At 45.8% G+C, this 16,844-nt stretch overlaps 1 protein-coding gene across 1 annotated transcript in view; it reads left to right on the plus strand.

Annotated features, from left to right (window-relative positions):
- The window catches only part of LOC137518877 (laminin subunit alpha-3-like), a 303,606-nt gene that overhangs the window by 159,808 nt on the left and 126,954 nt on the right, over window positions 1–16,844 (plus strand). The window lies entirely within an intron of this gene.

Below are 16,844 nucleotides of genomic sequence, written 5' to 3' on the forward strand. Positions count from 1 at the left end.
GATAGGTCTGAGCCTGGGTGTATTAGTAGGATCTCTATATAGAATGTATTTTACATAACAAAAAAGTTTTATTGTCTTCTACACAAAGCATATTTACAGTACACCTTGTAGGGAACTACTGTAGATCAGATCTGATGGGAATGTACTTTACAACATAAACCATTCATAGCAGTGTTCTCACAGCTAGCACCATGCATCCATGAATATGTACCAGTCACAACATATTTATTTATTAAACAAAGGGCTACCAGTAGAAGAAACACTTAGTGCTGGAAAAATGCAAGGAAACAGGAAGTGCATATTTGAGGACTACTTGAAAGTTTCCACCAGCTGTGTGAGAAAGGTGCTTACTGTCAGATTAAACTGTGTGTGTGCTGAAAGGCCACAAGGTGGCACTGTGTATTTTGTTAATACGGATGCTTAGCGTGAGAAATGGATGAATACAGGCCATGTTGGTAATGTACAGTATAATTATCAGCAATCAGAGGCTGTAGAACACATCACTGCTGCAGCAACCAGAAATATACATTGGCCCCACAGGTGGTTTGTTTCATTTTTTTAAGCGACAAGGGATCTGGAATGTACTATACCAGAAACCATAAATATGGTGAAACGTTGGCTTCCATTGTCTTTTCCAAATTATTTTACTTGGTTGGGTGCTGATCCCACTCATGGGGCTCGATTCACGAAAGGGTGCTAAGTGTTAGCACGGCAGCGAAAAGCCACTTTGCACGTGCAAACTACTTAGCACTCAAGTTTGCACGTGCAAAGCCTTAACACTCGAGTTAGCACATGCAAAGCCTTTACACTCGAGTTTGCACATGCAAAGCTTTTACACTCGAGTTTGCACGTGCAAGGCCTTTACACGTGATAACTGACTTATCACGCTTTAGTGAATCGAGCCCCTGGTGTTGGTAGTTCCTGATATGTGCACTGAGCGCTGGTGTACCTATGTCAGTAACCAGTTCTCATCGTCTTATTCCTAGGTAGTAAGATCAACAAAAGCTTCCACAAGTGCAATAGAAGGGGCTCAGGCATCCCACACACCTACACCTCTACTACTTCATGGGGGGAGTTTGACTAATATTGCTGATCTACATAAACACTAGATTCAGTGAGCCATGCTCATAGCTCCCAACTGCCCCTTTTCAAAAGGACACTATCGGAAGTAAATCTCTCTGTCCATCTTTCTTCCTCATTTGTCCCTCTTTCGGGACTCAGGTACAGATTGTAATGGACGGTGTCAGCACGCAGAGAGAATCTGATTATTGGCGATCTGCAGTATCACCAAGAATGCAGATATATTCCCGATTATTGATGATCTGCAGTATCAGCGATAATCCGATATATTGCTAACCTCTGGACACCAGCAAAAGAACACAATAAAGACAGTAATATCACGGAAGTGTGGAAATATCCACCACACGGCAATTCCTCAGAGGTGTGGCTACCTCTGAATGGGAACCCCGTGAGCGAGATCCTCTATCCAGGCAAAGTGAGGAATCTCGACCCCTAGCAGTAATCGTCTGCTCGGGGCAAGCGTCTTGGAGAGGCGAACCTCAGCGATAACCCTCCAGTGGGAGACGTTCCACTGAAGGGAGAAAGGTCAGACAGGCAAAGGTTCAGCAACAGAGATGACGGCAGCAGTACAGGAACGGAAGGCAGAAGAGTAATCGGTAATCAGGCAGAGGTCGGCAACAAGGATTAGATAGTCAAAGGTACAAGTTCAGCAAGAGATAGAATAGTCAGGGATAGCCAGAGTCAAAACACAGATCAATATACAATAATATTCCTAAGCTAAGGTGTAAAATCCTTAGTATCAACACCAGGGCACTGCACTAGGGTCTGAGCGCTAACACAGAATGTATTCACGACAGCAGACAACTTGCTACTGCCCAGCAAGTCCTTTTGTAGCTGGAGGACAGCTCAGCACCGCCCCAGAGCCCCAGCCAATCAGGAGACCTCTGAAGGTCAGCTGACTGGAGAGTCAGCTGACCCTCCTACGTAGGAGGTAAAACTCCTGCCTCCTTGCGCGCGCACGCGAGACCCTTTGCCTCTGGACGTTGGAGAGGCCGGGCCCAGGATCCGCGTCCGCACGCGGCCTAAAATCCGCCTGTCGCAATGCAGGACCCGCCGCCGTGTTACCAGATGCAGCGGCGGCGGCCTCGTCAGCCTGCGCCGGCATCTCCACGTGACCGGCGGAGACTGCCGGCTGGGAAGCGGAGACCGTCGCCATGCTGCCCGGCGTGGCGGCGTTGTCTCCGCTATCCCTAACAGTACCCCCCCCTTGAGGAGTGGACTCCGGACACCTCCTACCAAGTTTCTCGGGATGTAACTGATGAAACCTCTTCCTTAATCTCTCAGCATGCATATGATTCTCCGGCACCCAGGACCTGTCCTCTACACCATACCCCTTCCAATGGACCAGATACTGCACCGAATTCTGCACCAACCGAGAGTCTAGAATCCTTTCAACTTCATACTCCTTCTGACCCTCTACTACCACTGGGGGGGGGGAGAGGAATCCACATAAATTGCCGGTTTCAGTAAGGAGACGTAGAATGATCTCCCACATCTCATGCTGGCTGGGAGATCAATTACATAAGACACATCATTGATTTTCCTGACCACCGGGTAAGGCACTATGAACCGGGGACCTAACTTGGTAGACGGTTGTCGAAGTGCCAAATGTTTCGTTGACACCCACACCTTGTCTCCTGGAGCAAAGTGCCACTCCACAGACCGTCTCTTGTCAGCCTGTTTCTTTTGTTTTTGGAAAGCTACTCCCAAATTTTTCTTTACCTGTCCCCAAAGTTCCCTTAAAGTCTCCTGCCAATCTTCCAGGGCTGGGAAGGAGGAGGAACACACGGGTAATGGGGAAAACTTAGGGGACTTTCCTGACACAACTTGAAAAGGGGATAAGCCTGTTGATGAGTTCTTCAGGTTGTTGTGCGCGAACTCCGCAAAAGGCAAAAATTTGACCCACTTGGTCTGCGCATCGGCGACGTAGCATATAAGGAATTGTTCCAGAGCCTGGTTAACCCTTTCAGTCTGCCCGTTGGACTGTGGATGATACCCCGATGAAAATGATAGGTTTATACCCAATGTGTGGCAAAAGGCCCTCCAAAACTTTGACACAAATTGGACTCCCCTATCGGAAACCACATCCTCCAGGATTCCATGCAAGCGGAAGACGTGTTGCACGAAGAGATTTACCATCTCCTGGGCCGAGGGAAAACCCTTTAGGGGAACAAAGTGGGCCATTTTGCTGAATCTATCCACGATTACCCAAATGACAGTCATGCCTTCTGACCTGGGGAGCTCACCAATGAAGTCCATGGACAGATGGGTCCATGGTTCACTTGGTACTGGCAAGGGTTGTAGGGTACCCACTGGAGCCAGGCGGGAAGGCTTGCTCCTGGCACACACCACACACTCTCTGACAAATTCCTTACTGTCCGAGGCCAAGGAGGGCCACCACACACACCTAGTGAGCAAATCCATAGTGTGAGCGGCCCCAGGGTGACCTGCATTCTTATGGGCGTGGAATAGCTGCAGGATTTGTAACCAGAAGGGAAGTGGCACGAAAAGAACCCCTTCTGGTTTTCCTTCTGGGATATCCAATTGGTAGGAGCCTAAGGTAGCAGCCCAATCCTCCCAAGTTTCGGTGGCAGCTAGCACTACTCTACAGGATATGATACTCTCTGGGAGTGTAGGCTGAGCTGTTTCGGCCTCGAAACACCTGGAGAGAGCATCTGCCTTCACATTTTTGCTACCAGGGGTATACGTGATTACGAATCTGAACCTAGAAAAAAATAAAGACCAACGGGCCTTTCTGGGAGTCAGCCTTTTGGCGCCCTCAATGTACTCCAAGTTCTTGTGGTCAGTGTATACAACAATAGTGTGTTCTGCCCCCTCTAGCCAATGACGCCATTCTTGGAAAGCTAATTTAATGGCAAGGAGTTCCCTGTTGTCCACATCGTAGTTTCTTTCAGCAGGAGAAAACCTACGTGAGAAGTAGGCACAGGGGTGTGTCTTACCCTGCGGACCTGAACGTTGAGACAGGACTACCCCTACCCCAATCTCTGAGGCATCCACCTCCACCATGAAGGGAAGGGAAACATCAACATGTCGCAGTATAGGTGCAGAGCAAAACATTTTCTTCAGGGTACTGAAGGCTGACTGAGCCTCCAATGACCAATGGTATGGGTCAGCCCCTTTTTTGGTAAGGCTAGTCAGAGGGGCTACTACAGAAGAGAATCCCTTGATAAATCTCCGGTAGTAGTTAGCAAAACCAAGGAACCTTTGGAGTGCTTTCCGACTCACTGGTTGTGGCCACTCCAAGACAGCCGAAACCTTTTCTGGATCCATCAGGAGACCTGTCGTCGAAATGATATAGCCCAAAAAGGGAACCTGAGTGACCTCAAAGAGGCACTTCTCTAGTTTTGCATAGAGTGAGTTCTGTCTTAGCTTTTCCAGTACATATCTGACATGCTTACGATGCTCTCCAAGGTTTGGAGAGAAAATCAATATATCAAGGTAGACCAAAACAAATTTTCCCAATACCTCTCTTAAAACCTCGTTGATTAATTCTTGGAAGACGGCCGGCGCGTTACACAACCCGAAGGGCATCACCAGATACTCGTAATGCCCGTCGGGTGTATTGAAGGCCGTCTTCCACTCATCACCATCTCTGATGCGCACCAGGTTGTATGCCCCCCGCAAGTCTAGTTTTGAGAAGATACTAGCATTGGTTATCTGAGCGAAGAGATCATCTATCAGAGGCAGAGGGTAGCGTTTTTTTACAGTGATTTTGTTGAGACCTCTATAATCGATACATGGTCTGAGACCGCCGTCCTTCTTTTGTACAAAAAAGAATCCGGCCTCAGCCGGAGATCGGGAGGGACGGATAAAACCCTTTGCCAAATTTTCCTTAATGTACTCTCGCATAGCTATCTTCTCCAGACCCGATAGATTATACAGATGCCCTCTAGGGGGCATACAACCTGATCGTAAGTCTATGGGGCAGTCAAAACTCCGATGAGGTGGGAGTTTGTCTGCTGACTTAGGACAGAATACATCGGAAAACTCGGCGTATTGGGTCGGGACCCCTTTTACCTCTAGCTTGGTGGTACAGATAGCAATTTTTTCCAGACAATGGCTGTGACAAAATGGTGACCAAGTAAGCAACTGACGTGATGCCCAATCTATCTGTGGGGAATGAAGTTGTAACCAGGGCATTCCGAGGACAATGGTGGATGTAGACATACGCAGAACAAGGAACTGTAATTTTTCTTTGTGTAAAATACCTACAGTGCAAGACAACATCGGAGTCTGAGAGAGAGGTTGTCTGTACTGTAATGGGGAATCATCAATTGCTGTGACCACTATTTGTCAATCCAAAGGATGCATTGGGATTCCCAAGCCCTTCACAAACAAAGGAGATTCTTAGATCACCGGGTTTTTCGTTAACCACTGCTATCCTCGGAAATAGACGGGGCAGAAAGCGAAGCAAGAGGAAACAAAAGAGAGGTAAGCGATCAGGACTACTAACTAGACTGAGAGCTACTCCACATAAAACCCCTCTACCTAGCGCACTGCTTGCAAATGTGAGATCCCTCGCAAATAAAATGGATGAGCTCCGACTGGATATCTCCACGTATAAAACTATGAGAGACTGTTGCCTTTTGATTTTTTCGGAGACATGGCTGGACCCCTCCATACCAGACGCTGCAGTTGAGCTTGTGGGTCACACGCTTCACCGTGCTGATCGAACGCATGATTCTGGCAAGAAAACAGGTGGAGGACTACCGTATATACTCGGATACAAGTCGACCCCGTGTATAAGTCGACCCCCAAATTTGATCCCCAAAAGCTGGTATTTCTCCAAGTCTCAAGTATAAGTCGGCCTAGGAAAGTTGATGGCTGCAGGTGGGGACTAGGAGGGGTTACTGGCTCTGCACTTGGGGTCCAGAAGTAATGCCTGCCTTTGGGGAACAGGAGAAGTTAATGGCTGTAGTGCATAAAACTCTGCAGCCATTAACTCCTCCTGGTCCCCAGGTGCTGCTTCAGCTTTTCACTGTTTAACTCATTTTGTTCTGCATTCTGTATGCAGATCGGATATCCTGAGTACTATGGCCAGTTTTCCCTATAAACTCCCCCTCCAGCCGCTATTGTGCCTGCCATTCTCTCTCTCCCCGGGTGGCCCCTCTCTCCCCTGTGTTTAGTGAATGCCCCTCTCTAGCTCTCCCTCCCGCCTCCTCCTAATTATAATTGTGGCCAGTTTTCCCTATAAACTCCCCCTCCCCTTCCAGCCGCTATGGTGCCTGCCGTTCTCTCTCCCCGGGTGGCCCCTCTCTCCCCCGTGTTCAGTGAATGAATGCAGTGTAGAAAGCTGACATACGTTACCTAATCCACCGCTGCGCGCTGTGTCCTTTGATCTCCTCTTCGCTCATGCCGGCGAGCATATTATAGCGTCTCTCCTGCTTCCAGTACCATGTGACATCGGGAGTCACATGGTACTGAAGCAGGAGAGACGCTATAGTATGCTCGCCGGCATGAGCGAAGAGGAGATCAAAGGACACAGCGCGCAGCGATGGATTAGGTAACGTATGTCAGCTTTCTACACTGCATTCATTCACTGAACACGGGGGAGAGAGGGGCCAGAACGGCAGGCATCATAGCGGCTGGAAGGGGAGGGGGAGTTTATAGGGAAAACTGGCCACAATTATAATTAGGAGGAGGCAGGAGGGAGGGAGAGCTAGAGAGGGGCAGTGCAGTGTAGAGTAGTGAGGAGAAAGGGGCACCCCGACCTCGGCTACAAGTTTGGAAATTTAGGGCTGACGCGACTATAAGTCGACCCCCCCACTTTTAAATTGTGAGTCAGTCCTAAATTTCTCGACTTGTAGCCGAGTATATACGGTATGTGTTTATATCAATAATGCTTGGTGCACTAACGTAACCATAATCAACAAGTCTTGTTCACCTGATGTGGAATATTTAATGCTGAGATGTCGACCGTTTTACCTACCCAGGGAACATACAGTTATTATAATTATGGCAGTATACATTCCACCTCATGCCAATACTAAGTCAGCAAATGAACAACTGTTTGATATCATTAGTAAGCAACAGAATTTACACCCTGATGCAATTTTCATCATTGCTGGAGATTTTAACCAAGCAAATCTTAAGAAGGTATTTCCCAGATTTAATCAGCATGTGGACTGTAAAACCAGAGGAGAAAACACCTTGGATCATGTCTATACAAACATAAAAAGTGCCTATAAGATCACCCAACGCCCCCCACTGGGACAGTCTGACCATCTATCTTTGTTTCTTATTCCTGCATACAAAGCCATTATCAACACTGCTAAACCAATTAGCAAGTCTGTTAAAGTCTGGCCTGAGACTGCCATCTCTCAGCTCCAAGATTGCTTTGAAAATACGGATTGGGATATTTTCTTTCATGAAACAGACCTGGAGACGAGTACTTCCTCTGTATTGTCATATGTTAATTTCTGTGTGGACACCATCACTGTCAACAAAAGAATTACGGTTTACCCAAATCATAAACCATGGATAACAAAAGAACTCAAGGGACTTCTAAAGAATAGAAACAAAGCTTTTAAAATACAGGACAAAGACGCATATTCTTCAGCCAGAGCAAGTCTGAAAAAAGGCATACGAAATGCAAAACTTAAATACAAACAAAGGATTGAGGAAAACTTTGAAAATGACTCAAACCCAAGGAGGATGTGGCAAAGCATTCAACTATTCACAGATTACAAAAAGAAGAATAGCACTCAATATACACTGGACAATAACATTCCCAGCCTAGCAGAGGAACTTAACAACTTCTTTGCTAGATTTGAAAAAGACAACAATCGGCCTCCAGTCAACTTTGGGCCCACTACAGACTCACAGCCATTAATCCTTCACATACATGAAGTGCAGCAAGCACTCACAAATATGAACACCAGGAAATCTGCAGGTCCTGATGGTGTGCAAGGACGTGTGCTCCAGGCCTGTGCTGGTCAACTAGAGAAAGTTTTTACACAAATATTCAACCTCTCTCTGTCCTTGGGTGTAGTTCCATCATGCCCTAAATCTACAACCATTGTGCCAGTCCCAAAAAATCCTAGGATAACCTGTCTTAATGATTATCGACCAGTTGCTCTAACCCCTGTCATCCCCAAGTGCTTTGAACGACTGGTAGCCACACACATCAAGGCCTCCATCCCAGCAAATCTAGATCAACACCAGTTTGCTTACCGAACAAATAGATCGACTGAGGATGCCATCTGTGTAGCTCTCCATGCTGCCCTCTCACACCTGGAAAAGCCCAACTCCTATGTTAGGATGCTCTTTGTTGACTACAGCTCAGCATTTAACACCATTGTACCTAGCCAGCTGACCAACAAACTCCATGCACTAGGTCTTGCTCCCTCCATATGTACTTGGTTATTGAACTTCCTTACTAATCGCCCTCAAACTGTCAGACTAGGAAAACAGACATCCTCCACCCTTACCCTGAGCAGTGGCGTGCCACAGGGCTGTGTATTAAGCCCTCTACTCTATGCACTTTTCACCCATGACTGCCAGCCTATCCAAACCTCAAACGTAATTGTTAAGTTTGCAGATGATACGACTGTCATTGGGCTTATATCAGACAATGAGGAAGCTGCATACAGAGAAGAAGTTAGGAACCTGACTGCATGGTGCGACATTAACAACCTGTTATTAAATACAAAGAAGACCAAAGAAATTATTCTGGACTTTAGGACCACCAAAAAGACTACTCACCTACCGCTAATGATCAATGCAGAGGCTGTGGAGAGAGTTTCCAGCTTCAAATTTTTGGGAGTCACCATCACAGAGAACCTGTCCTGGGCTGACAATGCTTTAGCTCTAACTGGCAAAGCACAACAACGCCTCTACTTTCTGAGAAAACTAAGGAGCGCTAACCTCCCACAGAAGCTGCTGGTTAATTTCTACAGATGCACTATAGAAAGCGTTCTGACCAATTGCATGACGGCCTGGTACAACAGCTGCACGAAGGCTACTAGAGAAGCCCTGCAGCGAGTTGTTAAAACAGCAGAAGCCATTATTGGCACTGAACTACCATCACTGGAACTTTTGTATAATACTCGCAGCTTGAGAAGGGCCAAAAACATTATCAAAGACAACACTCACCCTGGAAATGCCTTGTTTGAGCTCCTTCCATCAGGTAAACGTCTTAGATCAACCCGCACACACACAAACAGACTGAAAAACAGCTTTTTCCCATCCGCCATAAACTTGATAAACTCTGAATCCTCTCTGAAATAATTAACGCTGTGTACAAATTGTTTAAACATCTGTAATACCTGGCATACTTGTATAATTTCTTCTCTTCCTTGTTACTATCACTATGTTCCCTATATGCACCGTGGGGTTGTCATGAAAAGTAATTTCGTTGTGTTACACAATGACAATAAAGTGAATTGAATTGAATTGAATCGAACTCATAGTCTATAAAGTTGGCTGCCGACCCCGAGTCTATGAAGGCCTGAGTGCTCATGGTCAAATTTCCCCAAGAAATGGAACACGGGAGAAGCAACCGATTATTCTGATTAAGAGGTAACCTCTGCTCGTCTAGGGTATTATCTCTAACTACTCATAGACGGCAGCGTTTCCCGACTTCTTGGGGCAATTTTGAGCAATGTGGCCCTCCTCTGCACAATATAAACACAATCTCTCGGCCTTTCTGCGCTCTTTCTCGGCCCGAGTTAACCGAGAATGTCCGATTTGCATCGGTTCATCGGTAGGTGGGGTAGACGAGGAGGATGCGTAAGAAAGTGCCCTTACGGCATTCCTTCCTCTGGATTGATGCTGGTAACGCAAGCGGCGGTCCACTCGCACTGCCAATGAAATGGCGTCATCCACCGATTTTGGTTCTGGGTGCCCTAGCATTAGTTCAGAGACTGCATTTGATAGGCCTGAAAGAAAACAGTCTAATAACGCGTAGGACCCCCACCTAGATGACACAGCCCACCTCCTAAACTCCGCAGCATAAACCTCAACCGAATCTCTACCCTTCCGGAGAGTCTTAAGCTGTCTCTCCGCAGTGATAGAAGCATCCGGATCATCATAAATTATGGCCATGGCTTTAAAAAAATTCCTCCACAGAGGTCAAAGCCGTGTCTTCGGGAGGGAGACCGTATGCCCAGGTTTGGGAGTCCCCGGACAATAAGGTCTTGATAAAGGTCACCCTTTGCTGCTCAAAACCAGATTGGGTCGGCCGTAGCTCAAAATAGGACAAGACCCGGTTACGGAAGTTCTGGAAGTCATATCTTTGCCCTGAAAACTTCTCAGGAACTGACATGCGAAGATCTGTGACCGGAGGGGATTGCATTGTCGCGACAGTGGTTTGTAAGGTCTGCACAGATCCAGACAATTGAGCGATCTGAGTATGTTGCATATTAACCACCTCAATAAGGTTATTAAGTGAGGTGGCTAAAGTCTCAATCTGTTCGCGTAATGCTTCCATAATGTTGGTCTGCTGTTCTGTAACGGACAGTGTCAGCACGCAGAGAGAATCTGATTATTGGCGATCTGCAGTATCACCAAGAATGCAGATATATACCCGATTATTGATGATCTGCAGTATCACCGATAATCCGATATATTGCTAACCTCTGGACACCAGCAAAAGAACACAATAAAGACAGTAATATCACGGAAGTGTGGAAATATCTACCACACGGCAATTCCTCAGAGGTGTGGCTACCTCTGAATGGGAACCCCGTGAGCGAGATCCTCTATCCAGGAAAAGTGAGGAATCTCGACCCCTAGCAGTAATCGTCTGCTCGGGGCAAGCGTCTCGGAGAGGTGAACCTCAGCGATAACCCTCCAGTGGGAGACGTTCCACTAAAGGGAGAAAGGTCAGACAGGCAAAGGTTCAGCAACAGAGATGACGGCAGCAGTACAGGAACGGAAGGCAGAAGAGTAATCGGTAATCAGGCAGAGGTCGGCAACAAGGATCAGATAGGCAAAGGTACAAGATCAGCAAGAGATAGAATAGTCAGGGATAGCCAGAGTCAAAACACAGATTAATATACAATAGTATTCCTAAGCTAAGGGGTGAAATCCTTAGTATCAACACCAGGGCACTGCACTAGGGTCTGAGCGCTAACACAGAATGTATATACAGCTAACAGCAGACAACTTGCTACTGCCCAGCAAGTCCTTTTGTAGCTGGAGGACAGCTCAGCACCGCCCCAGAGCCCCAGCCAATTAGGAGACCTCTGAAGGTCAGCTGACTGGAGAGTCAGCTGACCATCCTACGTAGGAGGTAAAACTCCTGCCTCCTTGCGCGCGCACGCGAGACCCTTTGCCTCTGGACGTTGGAGAGGCCGGGCCCAGGATCCGCGTCCGCACGCGGCCTAAAATCCGCCTGTCGCAATGCAGGACCCGCCGCCGTGTTACCAGACGCGGCGGCGGCGTCCTCATCAGCATGCGCCGGCATCTCCGCGTGATCGGCAGAGACTGCCGGCTGGGAAGCGGAGACCGTCGCCATGCTGCCCGGCGTGGCGGCGTTGTCTCTGCTATCTCTAACACAGATCAGTGTAAATATTCTACTGAAAAATGTGTTTGATATACTCTAAATTTTATTTATATCACTTAAATTGATACATTTCTTATTTTAAAACGTTAAAATAAAGCAGAACTACTGAACATAGAGAGAACCAGTGTGGTCTGAATTTTAAAACTTTTACTTATAAATTCTTTCTGGTATAAGTAATGAGTAGTGTAGCTGGGGCGTGATTAGGGTTGTGGAAAAGGTGTTTCTTAAAGTGTCCCTCTTTTTTATCTCAAAAAGTTTGTGGGTGTACATGCTGCTGTGCTCCTCAGTGAGCAGAGCAGTTGAGATGGGTGTAGGACAAATCCGAAGTAAAAGGGCCACCCTCTATTACTGTTGGGGGGGTGTTAAAGGAAAGGTTCAGGGAGGGTGGGCAAAAAATAAAAATCAAATTCCACTCCGCATGCGCAGTAGAGCCCGGAGGACGTCCGATGACGTCAGAGCGCCGGCGTGGGACGCAGAAGTTCCGGGCCTTGGAGCGCAGAAGAGCCCGACCTGGCAGCCGGCCTGGCCAGGTCGGGCGCGCCACCGGAGACCACCGGGAGCCTGCGGAGCGGCGGCGAGGGCACCTCCTGCCTGCCACGGGCTGGAGGAAGCCCCAGGTAAGTGGAATTTGATTTTTATTTTTTACCCACCCTCCCTGAACCTTCCCTTTAAGGTTAGTTACTCACAGGGATACTTAAAGAGACACTGAAGCGAAAAAAAATATATGATATAATGAATTGGTTGTGTACTATGAATAATTACTAGAAGATTAGCAGCAAAGAAAATATTCTCATATTTTTATTTTCAGGTATATAGTGTTTTTTCTAACATTGCATCATTCTCTAATATGTGCAGATTACACAACACTCAGCATTCAAAATGATTCTTTCAGAGCAGTCTGTGAACTAATGACCTCTCCTCTGCCAGAGGAAAAGTAAATAGTTTACTAACAGTTGAGATAATAAAAGTCAGATAACAGCTCTCTCCACGACTTTGAAAGTCGTAGAGAGAATGGCTTTTTTGTATAGAGATAACAACTGGAGTTTCTTAACTCTTCCTGTACTGGAAACAATTAGACTGATGTATCTGATCTTAATGTTTTATTTCTTAGCTGTACTACACATACAAATCATAATATCATAGTTTTTTTTTCGCTTCAGTGTCTCTTTAAGGTTAGTTGCCCGGGGGAGGGTTTAGTTGCCCACCAGGGGAGGGTAACGTTTTGGCACCACCAAGCAAGGGTTCTGTGTGAGAGTAGGGATAGGTTAGGTCATGGTAAAATATTGGTAAATATTACCAATTTTTTACCATAAGTAGAATTACGGTAAATGAACCAATATCCTGCTACCGCTATCCTGCACCCTTTTGAACAGGCACCTTTTTCATATGTGCGCTCAGAAAGCAATAGATCTGGTTGTTAGTTACTGATATACTACTGTGGACTCTGTGGCTCCCACTACCTCCTCCCATGTGCGTGTAGAAACATAAGTCTTTTTGTGTTATTTTTCCCCCATTGTACCTTGAATTTGCCTGTAAGATTGACCTGAGATTTGGAGAAAGACTGGGCAAAGAATGCAGAATCCAGAAAAGGTTAGAGACTCACTGTCTCTGTTGCTGCAGCCGGATGGTGCCTGCCAAGTACTGACAATGGACGGTGAATTTTTTAATGGAAATGCCATGCTGCTTTCTTGTTTATACTTTTTTTTAATTAACTGTTAGGTCTCTATAAGTTATTAGCACTTCAAAGTGGGAATTAGGCTTTTAATACCAAATGTTAAAAATCAGTTAAATTATCATACGTTTGGGTTGTATCGTAAAGTTCAAGGGGAATGGGTGAATACTTTTGCATGGTACTCTATGCAGATTAAAAAAAAAGACAAAACTGAATTGTGGGTCCCTTGTATGCTTTTTGGGAAAGAGCTGAAAAGGGGCAGGAAAATAGAATAGAATATAATAGAAAAACGAATACTAAAGCAGTCATTATTTTTTTTACAGAGACAATGACAAAGACAGAAACACATCACAACACAGAAGACCCAAACTTCAGTAACTGTACACAACTACCATTACAAAACACAGCCATACAAAATAAGGCACTAATTACACAAAACTAATACAAGACTCAACACAATTTCAATCAAGAAGAAAGGATGAACACTTAACCCAATACAGAAGATGCACGCCTGGCTAACAGGAGAAAAAAGACATGACACCGGGAGGCAAATGAACTTGCACATACTAAAAAAAAAAAAACTAACAAATGCTGGGGAAAAAAAATTACAGACCAATTTACATTCAGGTTTTGACTCAAACAACTGTTGGGTGGCAAAAGGAGCAGTAAAGCAGTATGAGCACCCGCATATAAATAACACCACTACTTTGCCTATTACATGTATTCTCAGTCAAGTGAAACATGGATATCCCCCTTTCCTGTATCACTGCTGTGCACCAGTCCTCACTGATCAGATTCAGCAGAAATCTGATTGGAATGCTGGCAAATAAGTGGGAACTGGAATGATCCACTGTGAGGTGTGATCAGGCAGTCCCAGTATAGCTACAGTAGCTCTGGGTTTCACTAGACAGGTAAAAGACAAAAAAGAAGAGAGTGCTGTATGAGAGGTAAATCCAACTGTATACCGTCCTATCCAGGACTGGTCTCACCTGGTTCCAATGTGGCTGTTGTATCGTTATCGTGTGAAGGAGCCCGCACCGTCTCTCATTCCTGGGGGACTCTACCTCTGGCCACCTCCACGAGAGTCTGGTCTCTGGCTGGCATCAAAGGCACACGTGCCTCCTCTGGCTGGTGTCTGACAACAGCCACATTGGAACCAGGTGAGACCTGCCCTGAATAGGACAGTATACAGTTTGGTTTACCTCTCATACAGCGCTCTTGTAATGATCGCTGCTGCAGCAGGTGTTGCTGGAAGCAGTAGTGCTGCAGCTCAGGCAGTTCTGATGTCTTTCCATGCAAGCTGCATAGCTTTGTCTGTCTTTCCCTGCTGTCAGCTTGTGACTGATTATCATTCACCTGTGTGGGAATCTGCATGTCTGCTCCCATTGGATGACCTCAGTATAAAGATCTGCTTCCTGCAGGGTTTCCTTGGGTTTTCATAGCTTCAGCTTAAGCCTGCCTTGCTGTCGCTTTAGCCCCCGATCGTGTTTCTTGTTAAAGATACTTTGCTGGTCTTTGCATCATATATTGGTTCATTGCCAATATATATGCATACCAGCACGTTTATTATTTTCCTTGTATTTGTGTTACGTTGATATATCAGTGTCGCTGATGTATACGTACACGAACTGTTTATATCCTGTGTGCAGTTAGTCAGCTTTCCAGCACGTTTTGGTAGGTTGCGCGTACCGTGACCACCCGTGCTGAGGTAGTTACCCTGCTCCTGGTTCTGTTTGTGGATTGCGTTCATCTCTGCGAAGAGATAACGAATCCTTCTGAATCCTGTTCTGTTACCGTTTGTGGATTGCGTTCATCTCTGCGAAGAGATAACTAATCCTTCTGAATCCTGTTCGGTTACTGTTTGTGGATTGCGTTCATCTCTGCGAAGAGATAACGAATCCTTCTGAATCCTGTTCTGTTACCGTTTGTGGATTGCGTTCATCTCTGCGAAGAGATAGCGAATCCTTCTGAGTCCTGTTCCCTGTGTTACTCCATTCCTAGTCAGCGTTCCTGCTTATGTCATATATCGGTTCATTGCCGATATATACATATGTTAGTCAGACGTTACAAATAGTTTCATTGATAGCTGTAATTGTAATACGCTAGGAAAACATACTTATTGTATATTTATCTGTGTTACGTTCATCTATCTTAATCCTGCTATTTTCTGACTATCCTGTCCTGTCTTTGTGAGGCACGCCATCGCCGCAACGCATTGGCTGCCTCATTCCAGTCTGTCTGGTTTTGGACGCTTGCTGTCGCTAAGTAGTCGCTAGCTAGCAAGCGTTCATTCTGTCTACTTGTTCTGATCTCCTCAGTCCTGGTTTGTGCGCTCAGCGCTACTTTGCGCTGAGACGTTATAACGAAAGCATTGTTTGTGGCTGTCAGATCTGCACCGGCTCTGTGCGCCACAATCTCCTATTGCAGTCAGTCCTCCCCTCCACTATACTAGGGATAGCCTGTTTCCTGGTGCTAGTGTGTGTACCTCCTCCACGTCAGCTCATGCGTTGCATGCTGACTGTGGAGAATACACCACCAAGCCTTACAGCTCTCTTCTTTTTGTCTTTTACCAGATTGGAATGCTGTCATGATTTGGTTTGAATTGCTTTATACAATGCAAAACTAAGGAGCCATGGACTTCCCATAATGCAATACATTACATGCAATACATTACATGCATTGCATCACACGCTACACATCGTGCATAAGACTTTGTGCACGTTATTCTGCTTAACAGACTTTAGTGAATGTACCCCAGTGTATCAAAAGATAAAAAGCCTCTAAGATAAAACAAAACCTTTATTCGAAATAAATGGTATATGGGCCGACAAACAAATTACACAAACTCCCACCCTGCCCTATAGGGTCCCCTGCGAACAGCAAATTTCCACCACTTCGTGCATCAGGCCCTTTGATCCCTACCCTGGGAGGTAGCTAGAGATACAGGCCCTTTATTCAATGTACTTTTTCGCCTATGTTTTTACCTAGGTCTGGGGTGTCCAAACTTTTTAGGCTGATGATGCCCATACATGGTACAATTTTTTCATTTTTTTTCGATTTGATCATTTTGTTCGATTATTCCATTATATCGAATATAAACAACATGTCCGATCGGATTTTTGTAAAAAAACAAACGGGATAAACGATTCTTTTCTCTTGAACGAAAAAAAAAAGATTCTTTTAAACTTTCATTCGATTTGATCGTTTTGGTCGAATAAATGGGAAAATTAAACGTTTTAATTGTACCGTGTATGGGCACCTTATGAGCCATATCATCATTCTTGAGATTGCTAGTGGGCTGAACTAGCGAAGTTGAACAACATTTCTTCTGATTATAGTTAGATAGTTATTTGGGTTGAAAAAAGACGCATACGTCCATCGAGTTCAACCATCGAGGTAACTATGCCTGCGATATTTTGCCAAATAAAAAAATTGCAGTTAGTGCAGTGGCAGCTGCTAATCAGTGGCTGTACTGCTGCTGGCATAGTGGCGGCTGCTAATCAGTGGCTGCTACTGCTACAGTAGTGGCTGATCACCTACAGGCGTAGCCACCAGCAGAAGATG

The sequence above is a fragment of the Hyperolius riggenbachi genome, chromosome 5 (assembly GCF_040937935.1).
Source record: "Hyperolius riggenbachi isolate aHypRig1 chromosome 5, aHypRig1.pri, whole genome shotgun sequence".
Taxonomy (NCBI): Eukaryota; Metazoa; Chordata; class Amphibia; order Anura; family Hyperoliidae; genus Hyperolius; species Hyperolius riggenbachi.